The sequence below is a fragment of the Tamandua tetradactyla genome, chromosome 10, assembly GCF_023851605.1.
Source record: "Tamandua tetradactyla isolate mTamTet1 chromosome 10, mTamTet1.pri, whole genome shotgun sequence".
Taxonomy (NCBI): Eukaryota; Metazoa; Chordata; class Mammalia; order Pilosa; family Myrmecophagidae; genus Tamandua; species Tamandua tetradactyla.
The window spans coordinates 75003943-75025356 of NC_135336.1; the positions used below are offsets into that span (position 1 = coordinate 75003943).

Consider the following 21414-nt stretch of genomic DNA (forward strand, 5'->3'; position numbering starts at 1 on the left):
GATGTCAATTCTACCTAAACTGATTTACTGATTCAATGAAATGCCAATTAAAATTCCCAAAACATACTTTTCAGAAATAGAAAAACCAATAACCTAATTTATCTGGAGGGGCAGGGTGCCCTGAATAGCTAAAAGCATCCTGAGAAAGAATAATGAAATCAGAGGCCCCACACTACCTGACTTTAAGGCATATTATAAAGCTACAGTGGTCAAAACAGCATGGTACTGACATAAAGATAGATATACTGACCTATGGAATCAAACACAGTGCTCAGATATACACCCTCTCATCTATGGACAATTGATCTTTGATAAGGCAGTCAAGCCAACTCACCTGGGACTGAACGGTCTCTTCAATCAATGGTGCCTAGAGAACTGGATATCCACATGCAAAAGAATGAAAGAGGATCAATATCTCACACCCTATAAAAAAATTAACTCAAAGTGGATCAAAGATCTAAACATTAGATCTAAGATGATAAAACTTTTAGAAGAAAATTCAGGGAACTATCTTATCAATCTTATAATAGGAGGCAGTTTCCTAGACCTTACACCCAAAGCAAGAGCGCTGAAGAAAGAAAGAAAGAAATGGAAACTCCTCAAAATTAAACACTTTTGTGCATCAAAGATCTTCACCAAGAAAGTAAAAAGACAGTCTATGCAATGGGAGACAATATTTGGAAATGATATATCAGATAAAAGCCTATAATCCAGAATATATAAAGAGACTGTTCAACTCAACAACAAAAAGACAACTCAATTACAAAATGGGCAAAGACAAGAACAGACACTTCCCAGAAGAGGTAATAGCAATAGCTAAAAGACACATGAAAAGATGCTCAACTTCCCTGGCTATTAGGGAAATGCAAATCAAAACCACAATGAGATATCATCCTACACCTACCAGAATGGCCATTATCAATAAAACCGAAAATGACAAGTGCTGGAGAGGATGTGGAGAAAGAGGCACACTTATCCACTGTTGGTGGGAATGTCAAGTGGTACAACCACTGTGGAAGATAGTGTGGTGATTCCTCAGGAAGCTAAGTATAGAATTGCCATATGATCCAGCAATACCATTGCTAGGTATCTACTCATAGGATATGAGGGCAAGAACACAAATGGACATTTGCACACCAATGTTTATAGCAGCATTATTTACAATTGCCAAGAGATGGAAACAGCCAAAATGCCCATTAACAGACAAGTGGATAAGCAACGTGTACTATATAAATACAGTGGAATATTATACAGCTCTAAGACAGAATAAAGTCATGAAGCATGTAACAACATGGATGGACCTTAAGGACATCATACTAAGTGAGCTTAGCCAGAAACAAAAGGACAAATACTGTATGGTCTCACTGATATGAACTGACATTAGCAAATGAACTTGGAGAATTTTGGTTGGTAACAGAGACCATCAAGAGATAGAAATAGGGTAGATTTGGGTAATTGGAGCTGAAGGGATACAGATTGTGCAACAGGACTGATTGTAAAAACTCATAAATGGATAGCACAATACTGCCTAACTGTGATGCAATAATGTTAGAACACTGAATGAAACTGGAATGTGAGAATGATAGAGGGAAAAAAATGTTCATTTGGTATAAAATTTATATTTTGACTACTGCATTTCCTAATATAACTTATGTGGACAACTTAATCGAACACCATAGTACTTGGAACCTTGCATAGGGCATGAGATTTTGTAACTTTGTCCAGAGTGATGCCCAGATAAAGCCCAGAGCAATCTGAACAGTGAATAGGGAAATATGTGCACAGTCCCCTAGGGGGAATGGTGAGAAAGGGGAAAAATTCAGCTTCCCCAAGTGAAGAATTCTTGATATTCTCACGGGTAGTGGGGATGGCCAAAGCAATAGGCCGAGCCTCCAATCTTGGGGTTTCTTCATATGAAACTTAATCCCACAAAGAATAGGTTAAGCCTACTTAAAAATTAGGCCTAAGAGTCACCCCAAAGAGAACCTCCTTTGTTACTCAGATGTGGCTTCTCTCTGTCTCTCCAGCCAATACAACAAGCAAACTCACTACCCTCCCCCTGTCTATGTGGGACATGACTCCCAAGGGCGTGGACCTTCCTGGCAACATGGGACACAAATCTTAGAATGAGCTGAGACTCAGCATCAAGGGATTGAGAAAACCTTCTTGACCAAAAGGGGAAAGAGCGAAATGAAACAAAATAAACTGTCAATGGCTGAGAGATTCCAAACAGAGTCAAGAGGTTATCCTGGAGGTTATTCTTATGCATTAAATAGATATCACCTTGTTAGTCAAAATGTAATGAAAGGAACTGCCTGAAAATGTAGAGCTGTGTTCCAGTAGTCATGTTTCTTGATGATGATTGTATAATGATATAGCTTTCACAATGAGACTATGCAATTGTGAAAACCTTTTGTCTGATGCTACTTTTATCTACCTTGTCAACAGATGAGTAGAACATATGGAATAAAAATAAATAATAGGGAAAACAAATGTTAAATTAAATTTTGTTTGAAATGCTGGTGATCAATGAAAGGGAAGGGTAAGGGATATGGTATGTATGAATTTTTTTCTGCTGTCTTTTTATTTTTTTTCTGAATTGATGCAAATGTTCTAAGAAATGATCATGATGTTGAATATGCAACTATGTGATGATGTGAATTACTGATTATATATGTAGAACGGACTGATCATAAGTTAAGAATGTTTGCTTTTGTTCATTGTAATATATTTTTTAAATTTAAAAAATTAATTTAAAAAGAATAAAAAATATTTAGGAATAAATTTAACTAAGGATTCAAAAGATCTATATGGAAAAAATTGAAAAAATAGCTAAAAGAAATCATGGAAGACCTAAATGAATGAAAAGGCATAATGTGTTCATGGATTAGAAGACTAAGTATAGTTAAGATGTCGATTCTACCCAAATTCATTAATAGCTTCAATGCAATATGAATTAAAATCCCAAAAACATACTTTGTAGAAATAGAAAAATAACAAAATGTATTTGGAAGGGTAGTGTGCCCTGAACAGTGAAAAAAATATTGAGGAAGAAAAATGAAGTGGGAGGTCTCACACTACCTGACTTTAAAGCACATTATGAAGCTACAGTGGTCAAAACAGCATGTTACTGGTGTAAACATAGATATACTGACAAAAGGAATCCACTTGAATGTTCATAAATACACCTCTCCTCTATGAACAATTGATCTTTGATAAGGTGGTCAAGTCAACCCATCTGGGACAGAGTAGTCTCTTCAATAAATAATGTTTGGAGAAGTGGATGTCCATAATCAAAAGAATGAAAAGGGATCCATATCTCACACCCTATACAAAAATTAACTCAAAATTGATCAAAGACTTAAACATTAGAGGTAAGACCATAAAACTGTTAGAAGAAAATGTAGGGAAATATCTTACAAATCTTGTAATAGGAGCCTATTTCCTAGACCTTATACACAAAGCACAAACATTGAAAAAGAAATAGATAAATGGGATCACCTTGAAATTAAACCTTTTTGTGAATCAAAGAACTCTGTCAGGAAATTAAAAGGCAGCCTATACAATGTGAGACAATATTTGGAACCCACATTTCAGACAAGGGTTTAATATCCACAATATATAGAGATCCTTCATCTCAGCAATTAAAAAGTCAAACAACCCAATTTAAAAATAGGCAAAAGACATGAGCAGACACTTCTCAGAAGAAGAAATATAAATGGCTAAAAGGCACATGAAAACATGCTCAACGTCACTGGCTATTAGGGAAATGCAAATCAAAAACACAATGAGATACCATCTCACACCCACTAACCATTATCAAAAAAAATAACAGAAAACAAGTGCCGGAGAGGATGTGGAGAAGGAAATACACTTATCCACTGTTGGTGGGAATGTAAAATGGTACAACTGCTACAGAAGACAGTTTGGCAGTTCCTCGGGAAGCTAAGTATAAAATTGCCATATTATACAACAACTCCATTACTAGATATATATTCAGAGGAACTGAAGGCAAAGACACAAACAGATATTTGCACACTGATGTTTTTAACAGCATTATTTATGATTTCCAAGAGATGGAAAGAGACCAAATGCCCATCAATGGAAGAGTGGCTAAACAATCTAACAATCTGTGGTATATACAAACAATGGAATGTTACACAGCTGTAAGACAGAATAAACACATGAAGCATGTTATAATGTGGATGAACCTTGAGGACATTATATTTAGTGAAACTAGTCAGAAAGAAATGGACAAAAACTATATGGTGTCACTAATATGAACTAACATTAATGAGTGAATTTTGAGAGTTGAATTTGAGAACACAGGTTATCAGGAGATATAAATAGGGTAGATATTGGTCATTTGGTGCTGAAAGAATACAGATTGTGCAACAGGACTGATTGTAAAAATTCAGAAATGGATAGCACAATATTACCTGATTATAGCACAATAAGATAAGTACAGTGAATGAAGCTATACATGAATATGATTGAAAAAGAACAGCTGGGGGCATATATGATACCAGAAAGAAAGATAGAGGATAAAGACTAACAGCATAACTTAGGAGTGCCTAGAGTGGACAATGATGGTGATTAAATGTACAAATAAAAAATGTTTTCATATGAGGGAGAACAAAATGAATGTCAACATTGCAAGATGTTGAAAATAGATGGTTAGCAGTAAAAAAGTACTATCAGTGCAAACTAGGGTCTATAGTCAACAGTAACATTGCTATATACTTCCACTGAATGTAACAAAAGGATTATGCCAAAAGTAAATGTCAATAGGTGGAGGACAAGAGGGAGGGTATGGATTCTTTGCGCAAGAAAAGGAAATGCCTTCATACAGATTATGGTGGTGAAGTCATTTCTATTTACCTAGGTTGGATTGTATGATTTGTGAATAAAACTGTACTGTTTAAAAATGAACAGAGAGAAATAAGTGCTAGAGAAAATGCAGACAAAGATGTACCTATTCACTGTCTGTAGGGAAACTGAGAGGTGCAGCCCCTTGGAGGGCATTTGGGTTCCACAGGAGGCCAGAGATAGGGAGGAACTGAGTGTGGGGACACAAATCGACATTTGCACACTGGAGTTTAGGGTGGCAGTGCTCATGATTCACAACGGATGAAGGTGGCCTAGGGATACAATGACTGAGGGAAGAAGGGAGAACTGTGATATACACATACTATGGACCACTGAGCGACTGCAAAAAAGAATGGAGTTGTGAGGCATGCAACTGGGTGAATAAGCCATAAGGACTGTATGTTGTATGAAATATCAGAAATGAAAAGACAAATATGCCTCCCTCATATGGACTAACAATAATATAACTACTCAGTGAATTGAAGTTGAGAGCATGGGTGGGTTACGGGTTGGGGCCTATTTTAAAGGGTCCTAGATTGTAAGATCTTATAGTTGGCACATATATCCAGGACTTGAAACTGTTATTTCTACATTCTGAGATACTGAGCTTTTTGTATATAACCTTGTTAGTCCCAGAAATTTCAGGTAATTATGTGATACCTGAGACTCAGAGTTGGAGCTCTGAAACTGTGAAAGTCAGCAGTATATAGGAACTATATAAGAGTTGAAAAGGGGATCAAATTTCAACTACAAATATAAATGAAGCTGATCTGAATAGGATTAAGGTAAATCCGAATGCAGGGTAAAGGATGATATGGTCCATATTTTAAAACTTTGACTTATGTGTGACCCCAAAGGGAGAGATGTTTATTTGGTGCAAAATGTACATTTTGTGTAGCACATTGCCTAATTTAATTTGTATGGTCAGTTTAGTTGAACACCATAATTACATGGAATCTTAAATACTGTATGAGATCTTGTTAATTGTACAGCTTAATGTGATGCCCCAATAAATCCCAGAATAATTTGGACAATGAATAAAAAAAAAATTTGCAAAGTCCCCTTGGGGGACTGAGAAGAAAGGAAATATCAACTTCCCTATTTGGGAAATTCCTTATATTCTCTCAAGCAGTGAGGACAACCAACTCAACAGGCTGAGCCCCGATCTTAGAGTTCACCCCTTTGAAACTTATTCCTACAGAGGAGAAGCTAAACCTACTTATAATTATGCCTAAAAGTCACCCCCACAGAGAACCTCTTTTGTTGCTCAGATGTGGCCTCTCTCTCTCTTAAGCCAACTCAGCTGGTGAACTCACTGTTCTCCCCTCCCTACATGGGACATGAGTCCCATGGGTGTAAATCTCCCTGGCAATATAGGACATGACTCCCAGGAATGAGCCTGGCCCTGGCATTGTGAGATTAAGTAAGACTTCTTGACCAAAAGGCAGACGAGAAATGAGACAATATAAAATTTCAGTGGCTTAGAGATTTCAAATAGAGTCAAGAGGTCATTCTGGAGGTTATTCTTATCTATTTAATAGACATCCTTTATCAGTTCTTAGTGTATTGGAGTAACTAGAGGAAAATGCCTTGAAACTACTGAACTGTAATCCGGTAGCCTTGATTCCTGAAGATGATATATGATCATTACTTTTACATTATGACTATGTGATTGTGAAAACCTTATGACTGACACTCTCTTTATCCAGTGTATGGGCAGATGAGTAAGACAATAAAGACAATATATATATGATGATACTGTGAGCCACTGATTGTATACTTTGGATGATAATATGGTATGTGACTATATCTCAATAAAATTGCAATAAAAAAAGAATGAATAGACAAAAAGTGACAAAGGTAGTTGAAGCCAAATCTTTTGTCTACAATAATTTCTTTTGGACTGTACATCTTATTCCTCATGAAATGCTGCAATGTTCAAGGGATGCAGTGTGGGAAAATCCAAACTATGCTGCCATATGCTTTTTAAAAACATTTTTAAATACTTTATTACCTCTATTGCTAAAACAGCTTCAATTTAAGCAACAAATAATTTCAAAATATTTAGTTTTATGTAACGGAAATAAAAATCTTCTAATTCTCATCCGTATGACATTCCAGCAGTTTCCCTGGCCTTAGTTATAGTTTTGTTTCCTAAGTAGCATCCTTCATTAGATTTTCTTTTTATCTAACAAATTTAACACCAAAAGAGAAAAATCAATGACAAACTAATGCACTTTTTTTCTTATAACTTGAACTATTTCAAAAATGACTCTACTTTTATAACATGAAGTGTTGGCTAAGTATCTATTAAAATAATACCATTTCTGTTTTCATAGTCATAATATATTCTTGTGAATAATTATCAATGACTATTTTTAAATAAAAATGAATTAGGCTACAATATATTAAATGAAAATTTAATTGTAAATGTGTGCTAGTTTGAGAGGAAATATGCCCCCTAAAAAAGCCATGTTTTGATATAAATCCCATTTCTTAAAGGCAGACTAATCCCTATTCAATACTGTATACTTGGAACTGTAATGAGATCATCTCCCTTGTTGATGTGATTTAGTCAAGAATGGTTGTTAAACTGGATTAGGTGACATGTTGACTTTTGCCCTGAAAGACACATTTTGGACTTCCAGCTTTCAAAACTGTAAGAAAATACATTTGTGTTACTTTAAGCCACTAAATTTTTGGTAGTTTATTTCAGCAGCAATAGAAAACTAATGCAGCTCCTCACTCCAAAACTGGCACAATTGAAAAGGCCCAAAGAGCTTTTCCTTAAGTATCTTGATCCACTAGTTCCATGTTTGTGAAAACTTTCCAGAAGCAGCTCCATTGAGATCACCAGAACCCCCTTGAGAGGCTGAATAAAGCTGAGGCCATGGATCCTTGTCTGCTCTTCTTCTTTTTCTCCCTTGAGGAGCTTTCCCAGCTCTTCCACCACACCCAGCCAAAGTTCTGAGGACCATACTCTCACTTACCCCAAATCTGCATCACTTTAATTCACCCCAGACCATCAAGGTTTCCCGTGTCCTTGATAGGATACTACTTTCTTGAACACATCCCACATGTGCACCTCTATAGCTAGGCAGTCTGGGGAATGGACTCCAAGGGAATCCTCTCAGGGCATATAAACACACATGGATTAATTCCAAAACTTCAAATACAAGGAAAAGTATCACTCAAGAAGATGCTAATGTTGTGAGCCAAGGTCCCTGAGGTGGTGGCCACAGGAGGTGGCTGAGGACACCTCAGTGGAAAATCTCAAGGAGTGCTGCCTCAAGTACTGTACACATGGAACTTAGAAGACCCTAAACATATAACACATCATAAATTAATACAGACTGCTTTGGAGAAGCTGCCAAAAGATCCAAAGCCATCTTAGAAGAGCACATTCAAGATAAAGATGTTTCATTGTTAGTAAAAAAAAAAGAAAGAAAGAAAGAAAAAAAAGCATGCTCCAGACCCACTTTAAGATGGCTAATTTCTTAGCAGAAGAAACAAGAACAGAAAGCTCCAGGTGGAGATGCTATATTCTGAGTCCATCTGCAATGTTCCATCAGGTGTCTCAAAGAGAACCTGATGGAGAAAGACTTCATCTGGGGTTGGCAACCTGCTGTCATGCAAGGAGAACCAGGTGGTGGTGCAACCTAACTTGAGAGATTTCCAGACAAAACTTCAGAAAATCTTTATATCTTCTCACTGAGGTGGCACAAAAATGGTTAATACTGAACTCTGATGTAGTTGAATTATTTAAGAAGGCAAATGCTATGTCGGATGAAGATGGGAAATAGCAAGTGGATGAAACCACTCTGTGCCAGCTCACAATGCAGAGCTGTAAAGACCCTTTGACTGAACCAAATGTCAGTATCTTAGGCCACGGAGTCTTTAATCAGCATGGACACACCTCTTCCAAGCCAACAGAGGCCTCCCTAGTGGCTGCCGCTAGAGCTAGTACAGTAGATGATGACGCCAGAGGTGAGCTGTTGGGAATCTTCAAGCAGCTTTGAAGGAAAAGGAAGTTTCCTGTGGATACCCAGGTAGTTATTGTTGGACTTTTATCTGGAGAACTGGCCTTTCCTCACTAGGAGCCACACTGAGTAGATGACCTTAGGACCATCATGGCTGATCACAAGCTATGTCAGCTCTTGTTCTTGAAGAAAGGAAAGTTGTGAGGTGCACTTTAGTTTCCAAGATCATTTTTAAGTTCTCTCACTTGAACCCATGTGTCTTTTTTCCTAAATAATTAGCTGCCACATTTGTTACTCTAAAAATAAGCTCATTATGAGTGTCCCAGAGTCATGCCTGGGAGTTACAGGCTGTTGGTGGGATTGGGTGGGGGGCCCTGTTGCAGAAACCTAGAATGTCACTCACTACATCAGGGAGTCTGTAAACCGGGCAGAAAGGAAACCAAGTAGGCCTTGCCCTTCTTTTATAATTTATTTTTTTAATTCATTTTATAGAGCAGTTGAAGGTTTATAGAAAAAGCATGCACTAAGTACAGAGTTCCCATATAACCTCCATGGCACACATGGTTTTTCTTATTGCCAACATCTTGAATTGGTGTGGTACATTTGTCATAACTGATGAAATAATGTCATTGTAACTGCACTATTAACTATAATCCATTTTTATATATTAGGGTTACACTTTGGGTTGTCCTGTTCTACAGATTTGTTTGGTTGCTTTTTAATTATTGTGGTAGCACACATACAGAAAAAAAATCCCATTTTAGCCACTTTCAAGTATACAATTCAGTGATGGTAATTATATTCACGATGTTGTGCTACCAATACCATCATCCAAACCAAAGTTTCCGATCAACCCAAACAGAACTCTGTCCCAGATAAGCATCAATTCCCCATTCCCCACCCAATGGTGGATTTTCCTCCCAACATTCATGATGGAGCATAGAGCTAGGGAGTTACCTAGAAAGCAAACAGTACCATAAACAGGAAATATTGACTTACAAGCTAACAGCTTATCCAGCTTGAATCCAGAGAAGCATCCCTCCTTATTGCCAACCACAGATGAAGTCTTTCTCCATCAGGTTCTCTTTGAGACACCTGATGGAACACTCCAGATGGACTGCAGGGTGAACGGGCATGCCCTGCAGAAGGTGCAGTGTTTCCTGCGGTTGGTAAGGGCACAATTAAGAGCTGAGATCTGGCAGAAACAAACCAGTTAACAACAACAAGATTGAAAAGAAAGATGACTCAAGGAACTTCAAAAGGGAACACTCTGTCTGCCCTGCAGATAATTAAGAGACGCCCTTGAAAAATTTATGAAATCCTTAAAACTTTTTTTCACAACAAAATTGAACAGAACCTCCTTTACTACTCTCACAAATTACTATTGACGTTTTTGTCTCCATTAAATTGGATTGTCTTATGTGACCTTCCTCTAATATAACTTATTCTTGAATCACCAGGCCTTGACCTACCTCATAGCAATGTGTTGAATGTGCTTGGGAAGCAGAGCTCTGGCCCACGGGCCTGCAAATCCTTAGAAGACCCCACCAGGACCCCAAGGTCTTGTTTTCCTCGAAGCAACACTGTGCCTGTTACCTGCCTTCAGTAGCTGCTGCTCAGAGCACTGAAAACCAGTAACTGTTGGAAAAAAGTTCAAGGAAAGATACTTTTGGAATAGCTAATCCTGTGGAGTTATAATAAAACCCCTTCTGCTAAAACGTGGCTGATGAAAGGTGGCTTACGTCCACATGCACTGACTAATGCCCTCGATGTGTGCCTGGGTCTCGGTGAGTGTGGCCTTTGATCAGCTGGCATGGTTCCCTTCAGGTCTTCATTTCCTCGTGGAATTGGGGCACTATGGCAAAGAGGTAATAGGTGCCCTCCAGGTGAACAACAACCAGCAGAACCCAGCCTGCAAGTGGCTCCTGGGGGGGTGGGGGTGGGGCAGGAATGTGCTTCCCAAAGAGCTGGACAAAGGCATTGTCCCCTGACAGCACCCTCTTCCAAACCATCCTTGGTAACCACTTGTGCAGCTGGTCTGAGCAACCTCAGAGGCTGTTAGGATTTGAAGACTATGCTTGAAAATGCATTATGACCATGCAGTGGATGGGTGACCCAGAAACAGGGCCTGTTGGGCTGCAGATCTCTAGGATCTTCCAGGGTCCCCCCACCCTGCCCTACCAGCCTCTCTCAGGAAGGTCTATGGTGCATGTGGGGGGTGGGGTGAGGGACAGGGTGAAGAGGACTCCTTCTCTTTTCAGCTGGTGCCATCCTGGCTGTAACAAAAAGGCCATGGAGACCCTTAGGTTCTGCTGTGGGTAGTGAGGGGAGAAGGACCTGTATAGGAGGGAACCTGGCCTGGAAAACCCACTTGCAGAGCCTCAACCTGGCACTGCTTGAGGCAAATGTCTGCTCCCAAATTTTAAACTTATTGCTTAAAATAACTTCTGCGATAGTAGTTTATAAGTTCCTATTTTTTGTATCCAACAGATATTTACAGAAAAGTGACTGTGCTAGTCTGAATCTGTGGTGGCAGCTAGCAAACTAGAACAAATTTTGGTACTGGAGAGTGGGGTGCTGCTGCTGCAGTTTGCAAATACCAAACATGTTAGAATGCCTTTTTAAATGGATAAGGAGAAGATTCTGGAAGAGTTGTAAGACGCTTGATAGAGACGGCTTAGAATGTTTTGAAGAGACTGTTGGTAGAAATGTACCTCTGCTGAGGCCTTAGACAGAAATGAGGCACATGCTTTTGCAAACTGGAAGGAAGGTGATCCTCATTTTAAAATGGCAGATAATCTGGCAAAATTGACTAGTGGCTTTGACTGGAAGGCAGATTTTAAAAGCCATGAACTTGGGTATTTACCAGAAGAGCTGTCCAAATTAAATGTCAAAAGTGCAGCCTGGTTTCTCCTTGCAGCTTATAGTGAAATGAGACAGGAAAGAGATAAGCTGAAAATTGAACTCTCAGGTATAAAGAAACCAGAAATTGATGTCCTGGAAAATTCTGGGCTTCCAGGAAGGGAAACCCCAGAGAATAGTGCCCTGTGTGAGGATTTAACTAAATGTGAAACCAGTCAGCCATTTCAAGGAAAGTCAGGATCAGACATGGAGTTATCCAGGAAGGATTTGTGGAAATTCCTTATGTCTAATGGGCATGATCCAAGGCTACTGCATAGAACGCCAACAAGAATGCCGTGGGGCCAGTATAAACAGATCTGCTGCCGATCTAGACTGGGGGATTCAGAAAAGGGGCACATTGGAGGAAAAATAACTTCAGAGGCAAAGCCATGGAGGCTGGGGTGTAAAGTCAAGAAGCCTCAGGCTAAGAGAGCAGACCTGCCCAAGCCTGTGAAGAGGGTGAGTTTGTTCTAAAGGCAGAGGATGGGCCTTCCACCTCATTGCGGTGGAAGAGTCATGCCAACTCAGGCCTTGGAGAGGGTGAAGCACATTCCTTGAGATTTGGGGAGAGCCTTGCTACCAGCACATGGAGGGGTTGAGCATGTGCCCTGGAGATGACAGAGAGCCTGGCTGTGGTCCCACTGCTTGGAGAGGGTGGAGCTGTGAAAAAGGTGGTCTCCCCAACGTCCTCCAAGGTTGTATTCTGAGAGAAGCAGGCCTCTGTGTAGGCCCTTGGAAAGGGTGGGACTACCATTTTCTAAAGCCGTGAGGATAAATGACTCTCAGACTTTGAAATCTAATGGACTTTGCCCTGCAGGTTTTTTGATACTGTATCAAAACTGTCTTCCTTCCTTCCTATGGAAATGTGTATGTGTATCCTATGAATGTTCTTCCTTTGTATGTTGGCAGCAAAGAACTTGTTATGAGTTTTTAAAGGTCCAGAGCAAATGGAGAGAATTTTGCCTTAGGACAGACCATGCCTGTAACTGACTTGATGAGATTTTATACTGTCTCTAATTTCATACTTCATTTGTATTGCTACTGAAAGGTTAAAGGTTTTCTGATATTGTTGTGGGATGAATGTATTTTGTATTTGGAAAGAGCGTGTTTTTGGGGGGTCCAAAGGGTGGAATGTGCCAGTCTGAATCTGTGGTGGACCCCAGAAAAGCCATGACCTTTGATCCTCATTCGATATTGCTGGGTGGGAGCATTTGATTGTTTCCATGAAGATGTGACCCACCCAATTGGGGGTGGTAACTTTTGATTAAATGATTTCCATGGAGGTGTGTCTCCACCCACTGAAGGTGGAGTTGCTTACTGGACTCCTTTAAAAGAGGAAATATTTTGGAGAGAGTCCCTTCTTGGTAGAGCCATGAGAAAGACAGCAGATGCCACCATGTTCACCATATGGCCTTCCAGCTGAGAAACGTTGAATGTCATCGGCCTTCTTGAGCCAGACTATCTTTCTCCAGATGCCTTAAATTGGACATTTCTATAGACTTATTTTAATTGGAATATTTTCTTGGCCTTAGAACTGCAAACTAGCAACTTATTAAATTCCCCTTGTTAAAAGCCATTCTGTTTCTGGTATGTTGCATTCTGGCAGCTAGCAAACTAGAACAGTGACTGACTATTTCACTGGGAAATTAAATAATGATCCCGTCTCTCCAAAAGCTGTTACCTTGTAGCTCATGACCTGCTGCTTGAATTGACCTAATAAAGTTTGCTTTTTAGCGTCCATTTATTATTTTTTCTGTTGGCATTTGTTTATGGTGAAAAATAACATAAATACAAAAAAAGCAATAAATTTCAAAGCACATTGTAACAAATGGTTACAGAAAAGATTTCAAAGTTTGGTATGGGTTACAGTTCCACAATTTTAGGTTTTTCCTTGTAGCTGCTCCAGGACACTGGAAACTAAAAGAAATATCAATATAATGATTCAGCAGTCATATTCATTTGTAAAATCCTTTCTTCTCTAACTCCATCTTCTCCTTTGATATTTCTTCCAATCTTTAGGGGTATTTGGGCCATGCCCATTCTAACTTTTTCCACTTTGGAAAGGACTGTCAGTAATATGGGATGGGGGATGGAACTAGTCTGGAGAGGCTGAGAGTCTCTGAGTTTCAGGACTTATCTAGGAACCCATCTGGAGGTTGTGGGTTTCTGGAAAGTAATACTAGTTCATGGAAACTTTGTAAACTCTCAGATAATGCCATAAGTGCTCTTTAGAATTGGCAGGAATGGTTTTGGTTAGGTTTGGCAAATTGTGATAAATAGCAATATCTAGCTGTACCTTGTATAAGAGTAGCCTTCAGAGTAGCCTCTCAACTCTATTTCATCTCTCAACCACTGATACCTTATTTGTTATACTTCTATTGCCCTTCTTGTCAAGATGGCATTGCTGATTCCATGGTGCCAGGGCCAGGTTCATCCCTGGGAATCATATCCTATGCCACCAGGGAGACTTTCACTCCTGGATGTCATCTCCCATGTAGGAAAGAGGGTAAATGATTTTAATGGTAGAGTTGGGCTAAGAGAGAGAAAGGCCACATATAAGCAACAAAAGAGGTCCTCTGGAAGTAAATCTTAGGCATAGCCACAGGTAGGATTAGCTTCTCCACTGCATAAATAAGCTTCTTAAGAAAAAGCCTCAAGATCAAGGGCTTGGCCTATTGACTTGGGGGTCCCTTATGTTTGAAACAATATCATGGGATTTCCCCAGTGGTAAAGTTTAATAGTTTCATATTTTTTCTCCCAACTCTCAAGGGACTTTGCAAATACTTTTTAATTATCTACTTAACATACTCTGGGATATATCCAGGCATTACATTAAGCTATACAGAATTGCAATATATCATTCTCATTCTGGGTTCCATGTGTTTGGGTTGCTTAAATGATCTATTCAGACAGATTGAGTTAGATTATGTGCTACAAAAAATTTAGATTTTGTAGACAGTCCATTTATTATTGAAGGCTTGTTTCAATCCCAACAAATGGTGCTGCAATAATGGGATAGTACATGGAAAAAGAATGAAATGTGTCCCCCACCATGCAGCATACAAAAAAGACAACAGTCATTAGGGAGTTTTAAATATTCTCCTAAATACACACACACACACATACATATGCAAATGTTAGAATGGGGTCTCTGCCTGTCAGCTTGTCCCCCATTTCCTACATCTCACCTTGCTCACTTAACACCTACAGCCAGCCACTGTTCTCTGAAAGAAGCACTACAGGAGAATTTATTAATGTCCTTTATATTTCCAAACAAGAAAACACACACACCATTCTTAGCAGTGATCAATCTCATTTGTTTATAATAATGAGAAGATAAAAATTATCACTGAAGTTTTGTAGAAATCATTCACAACTCAAAAGAGGAGATGGAGCAAATTATTCTTACTAAAAGAGAATAAATTCAAGAAACTGTAAAGAATTTTCTAATATTGGGTTAATTTGAAAAGTATATTATTAATATAAATATGCACCAATTATCATTTAAAAAGAACACTCTAAAAATTATAAATAGTTTATGAAAACACAACAGATCTGTATACATAAAGATATTATACAACTAAATAACAAAAGAACAAGCAACCCATGTCTAAAGATATGAGTAGACATTTTTTGAAGAGCAAATACAGATAACTGAAAAGCACTTGAAGAGATATTCATTCTCATTAGCCATAGGGGAAATGCAGATCCAGACTACAATGACATATCACCTTACATCTATAAGAATGGCTGCTATTAAACAAACAGGAAACTAAAAAGGCCGGTGAGAATGTGGAGAAAGTAGCAAACTTTTGCACTGCTGGTGGGAAAGTATAATGGGACAGCTGCTAAGGAAGACAGTTTGGTAGTTCCTCAGAAAACCAAATATCAAGTTGCCCTGTGAACGGTATATACCCAGAAGAGCTGAAAGCAGTGACATAAACAGACATCTGCACACTGATGTTCATAGCAGCTATATTCACAATCACTAAAAGATGGAAACAATCCAAGTGCCTATCAATAGACGAGTGTATTCACATGTGGTATGTACATACTATGGAATATTATGAAGCAGTAAGATGAAATGATGTCCTGAACCACATACAAGATGGATGAGCCTTGAGGACATAATGCTGAATGAAATAAAGCCAGACACAAAAGGATAGATACTGTATGACTCTACTTTTATGACCATGGTAAAAGTAAAATCAGAGGCTTATAATACAGAATATAGGGGATCTAGAGATACACAGAAGCTTGAGATGGGTGAACAATTAGCTAATAAGATTGAACTTAATTGTAAGAAATAGATAGAAGTGAAGGTGGTTCAGTAGTGGGTCTATAAGTAATATCACCATATTGAAGGTGAACATGATTGAAAGGGGTTGCATAGACTCATGTGTCCCACTGATTAAAACTTACAAATATAAATAAGTTCTTGCATGAACTATTGCAAAAGTATGAATCTTGCACAAAGAATGTATAATTTTGGGCTAAAGGGGAGAAAATGCTATTGCACGCTGTTCTAGTTTGCTAGCTGCCAGAATGCTACACACCAGAGATGGATTGGCTTTTAATAAAAGGGGATTTATTTTGTTAGTTCTTCAGAGGAAAGGCAGCTAACTTTCAACTGAGGTTCTTTCTTATGTGGGAAGGCACCATGATGGTCTGTGCTGGCCTTCTCTCCAGGCCTCTTGGTTCCAGCAACTTTCCCTGGGGTGACTTCTTTCTGCAACTCCAAACGCCTGGGCTGAGCTGCAAGTGCTGAGATGAGGAATGCTGAGCTACTTGGGCTGTGCTGCATTGAGCTCTCTCATTTAAGCACGCCTCTTAGCCAACTACAGATGTAATTAACAACAGATGAGGTTCACATACCATTGGCTCATGTCCACAGCAACAAAACTAGGTGCCTTCACCTGGCCAAGTTGACAACTGAATCTAACTACCACACATACTATGGACTATATGTAACAGGAAAAAGATCAACAGTACCGCAGCAATACCATGGGTACATAATGGAGGAAGTGTCAAGAATTAGGGGGAGATTTGGATTTTTATTTGATGAGGATGTGTTTATAGGTTATCTTTCTCTTGGTAACAATGAAATTATCTAAAATTGATGGATTGTTGACTCTGGACATTATGCATGAGGCGCAGAAGATGTCAGTGGCTGAGAGAAGCACTGACTGAGAAGTAGACTGGTGAACTGATGGTATATACATATGATCAAACATTGTGCTGCTACAAAAAGGAATGAAACTGTGAGGTATGAAATGACATGATTGAGCATGTAAGACATTTGGGGAGGCAAAGTGAACCAGAAACAAAAGAGCAAATATTGTATGAACTCATTTAGAAAATACTTATGAGAAAACTAGACTGTAAGCACTCATAGCAGTCACATTTAGTCTGGAGTAGTAATTGTTATTTTTGGATTTAAGGAGCTGTTTTATATATGTACAACCTGGTATTTAGAGATATGAACGAAGCCAATCGGGTCAGGATTAAGGTAATTCAGAATATAGGGGTAAGGAAGATATTGCTTGTATTTTAGAACTTCACCTACTCTTTGAGAGTTCATATGTTTATACCTTTGAAATCAAAGCAAGAAAAGCCTATTTTGTCCAGAATCTAAATTTTCAGGAGCACATTATCTAACTCAATCTGTCTGGATAGATTATTTAAACAATCCAAACATGGATTCCAGAATAAGAATGAGACACTTTAATTCTATATACTTTAACGTCATGCTTGGATATATCCCAGAGTATATTAAGCAGATAATCTAAAGGTATTGGCAAAGTCCCTTGAGGGATGGGAGAAAAAATATGGAAATATTAAACTCTACCACTTGGGAAATGCCAGATACTGTGTTAAACATTAGGGACAACCAAATCAATAGGCCAAGCCCTTGATCTTGAGGTTTGCTCTTGTGAGGCTTATGTTTGTAGTGGAGAAGCTTAGCCTACCTATAGCTATGCCTAAGAGGCACCTCTGAAGGACCTCTTTTGTTGTTCAGATGTGACCTCACGCTCTCTAAGCCAAACTTTGCAAGTGAAACCATTGCCCTCTCCCCTACATGGGACATGACATCCAGAGATGAAATTCTCTCTGGTAGCATGGAAGATGTCCCCCAGGGATGAGTCTGGCCCTGGCACCATGGGATCAACAATGCCATCCTGACCAAAAGAGGAAAAGAAGTGTAACTAATAAGGTATAAGTGGCTGAGAGAGTTCAAATAGAGTCGAGAGGCTATTCTGGAAGTCACTGTCACACAAGCTTCAGTTAGACGTTGCTACTATCATAACTTGCCAAACCCCAACCAAAACCTTTCCTGCCAATCCTAAAGTATACCTAGGGTATTATACAATATTCTATAAAGGTTCCATGCACTAGGGTGAATTTTCAGAAACCTTCAACCTCCAAATGGGTCCCTGGACCCAGTAAGTCCTGAAATGCAAAGGGGCGAGCCTTTACAGAACATCAACTAGTTCCATCTCTCTAGCCTATATTATTGACAGCCCCTTCCAACATGAAATCATCAGAATGGCCATAGTCCAAATACCCCTAAAGAGTGAGAGAAAGGTCAAAGGTGGTGAGTTATACAGAGAAGGTTGGGTTTAACAAATGAGTATGAGTGCTGAATCAGTATACCGATATTTCTTTTAGCTCCAGTACCTTTGAGTAGCTAGAAACAAAAACTTATAACTGTGGAGTTGTAAATCCATACCAAACTTTCAGATCTGTTCTACAACTAATTGTTGCAATATGGTTTGAAATTTATTGCTTTTTTTAATCTATGTTATCTTTTGTGAAAAAAGAGAAGCAAGAGTATAATAGAGAAGATAAGATTTAAGAAATGAATATAACTGTTGAATCAATATGTTGAGATTTGTTTTGCTCTCCAGTGTTGCTGGAGCAGCTAGAGAAAAAAACGAAAACCCAAGGAACTGTAGCCCACACCAAATTTTAAAATCTGTTGCATAACCACTTGCTAAAATGTACTTGGAAATTTATTGCTTTTTTGTATACATGTTATTTTCCACAGTAAAAAAGTAGATCTATGCAAAATATCAATACAGTTGTGGAATAGGAGAATAAATGTTAATTATAGGTTTTGAGAACAAATTCAAGCAATTCTCCAATGAAGCAATATAAAAATACTTTTTAGTACAAATTGTATTTTAAAAAATGCAAGGCATTTGCCTCTTTCCGGGTAATGCGATTCATTTCCTCCCTACCACCCTTGACCCTGTTCTTGTTTTTAAAATAAACCTTTCAAAAGGAAAGAAAGCTACTCTTGCTATTTCTTTTTTTTAGCGTTGGAGCATTTCTTGGACTAAGTGTTGGTATTGCAGGAACCCCCTGTCTTGTCCCCAGCAGTCGAACCCCTCCACCACTCTTCTCTCTTGCTCCTCCTTGCACTCTAGCTCTGCTCCCCATGACCTCCTCTTTTCTTCTATTCCCCTGTCTTGCTTCATCTGTTCAGAGGAATTTGAAACTGATCACAAAATGAAAACCAAAGAAAAAATTGTACGACAGTTTTTGCTTTTTATCACTCACGTTTAACTTCACAAATAAATGATGACAAAAGCTCCACATGTCTTCCAGGAGGCCATCTGTCTGTCTCTCTCTTCTCTGTCCATAGAATTATGAAGATGATTGTTCTTCATAGATGTTGTAAGCCTAATAATGGTGATTGTAAATTATAAAGTTTGTGGGGTTTTTCTTTTTTTTTTTAAGGAAAAATATGAGAAAATGTTTTTCTCAACAAGGTTGGAGTAGCCTCCTGGACCAACTCTGCTGGAATTGGATAAGGTGTATGGGGTTGAGGCCTGAGAGGTGCAGAAGACAGGAAGGTCTCAGACACAAATGGCTGGATCAGACAACAGATGTCTGGCTCTGCCCTGAGCCCTGTCCTATGTTCCCAATTCCCCAACCTTCCATTCAGGACACTTAACCTCCTTGAGTCATACTGTCCCCACCTATGAACTGAGGACAATGGCTCTCCAACTGACCCTGACTCAGTGCCAGGACCTAAAGACCCTCCATGTGCTCAGGCTAGGGCTGGGGAAACAGGGATGCATGAGACAGAAGCAAATTAGTGATTCCCAGTATCCAAAGGAGGTGAGAATGGAGAGTGACAGACGGTTCCTGTTTGGGGGAAAGAATTGTTCTGGATGCGACAGTGATGATGGTTGCACAACATTATAATGTACCCAAGACAATCATATGCACACTTAAAAAGGGTAATCATAAGAACATATTTAATTTAATTTAATTTTTTTTAATTAAAAAATAAAACCGTATAAAAGTAAAGCACTTGCAAAAAACATAATGAAGAAGAAAAAACATAATGAAGAAGAAAAAACATGTCCTCTCTGGACAGTGGAAGTACTTTCAGGACTTAACTGGAGCAGGGAAGCTGGAGCTTTATCTGGTGCCCAGAGTCCTTCGAGCTCTTCAGTTAGTTCTTCCTGAGTTGTAAATGCTGGAAGCAGGGTTGGCATTTGGGAAATCTCTGCCTGGACAAGGAGTTGTTGCAGGTTACATATCCTCCCAATATGGCTCCAAATCCATAACTGCTAGTGCTGGTGCCAGCTCAAGAGTTATCCCTAGTCTTGGCAATGCAGTTGACTGTGGTTCCAAAGCTGGTTACAAGAGCTGGCTCCTGAAGAGGTTCTAGATTTCCAGTTGTTGCTTGCTCAGGCACTGGTGCTAGAGATGGCTTCAGCTCTGGAGTTGGTGCTATAGCTGCCTTCTCTGTAGATCCAGTACTGTTACTGGTTCTGACTCTGAAGTTGGTATTAGAGCTGTCACTGACTATAGTTCTGGTACTAGCACAGGTTTTGGAATCTGTGCTGCCACTCACTATAGCTCTAAAACTAGCACAGGAGCTGACATCTGAGCCAGCTCTATCTCTTGAGTTGATATTAGCCTGAATTCTGGAGTTGACACCTAAGCAGACTGTACCTCTGGAGCAGGTACTAGAGCGAATGCTGGTAGCAGCCCATCCTGAAGGTTGTGTTAGAATTGGTTGGTTCTACATCTGAACCTGGTGCTGATATTAGCTTGAGTTTTGGCTGCCTTAAGTGCAGGAACTAGTGCTGTAGCTTGTTGTTGCTCTAGAGCTGGTGCTAGAGTTGGCACAGAAGTGATGCACCTGGATCTACCATTGAATTTAGTATTAGAGTTGGTCCAGAAGCTGGTTCACTGTATGGATATGTGCTAGTATATTCTGAAGCTGGTTTCATGTCAGAAGATAGTGTTGGCTCTAAATCTGGAAAATGCCTTGAGCTGGAACCAAACTAAGCTTTACTTTTAGAACTGGTGTGATAATTGGTGCTAGAGTTGGCTCTGTCTCTGTAGCTGGCTGTCACTCTGGTGATGCTACTGGAGTTGACACTAGAACTAACACCAGAGCTGGAAAAAGCCCTGGACCTGGTTATTTTTCTGAAACTTTTGCCAGAGCTGACACTAACTCCATGGTGGGTGCTACAGCTTGTTCTGGAGATGGCTCTAGCTTTGGAGATGTTTCTGCCCACAACTCTGTGACTGTGACTGGTGCTGCAGCTTGTTTTAGCTCTAGAATACACTTGACATCATAGTAACAATGGCACAGAAGCTGGTGCATGAGTTTATTGTACCTTTGAAGTTATTGGAA

At 39.2% G+C, this 21414-nt stretch overlaps 1 pseudogene; it reads left to right on the plus strand.

Moving 5' to 3' along the window:
* The window catches only part of LOC143647701 (ubiquitin-associated domain-containing protein 1-like), a 146191-nt pseudogene extending 137225 nt beyond the window's left edge, over positions 1-8966 (plus strand).
* Positions 8967-21414: the final 12448 nt, after the last annotated feature.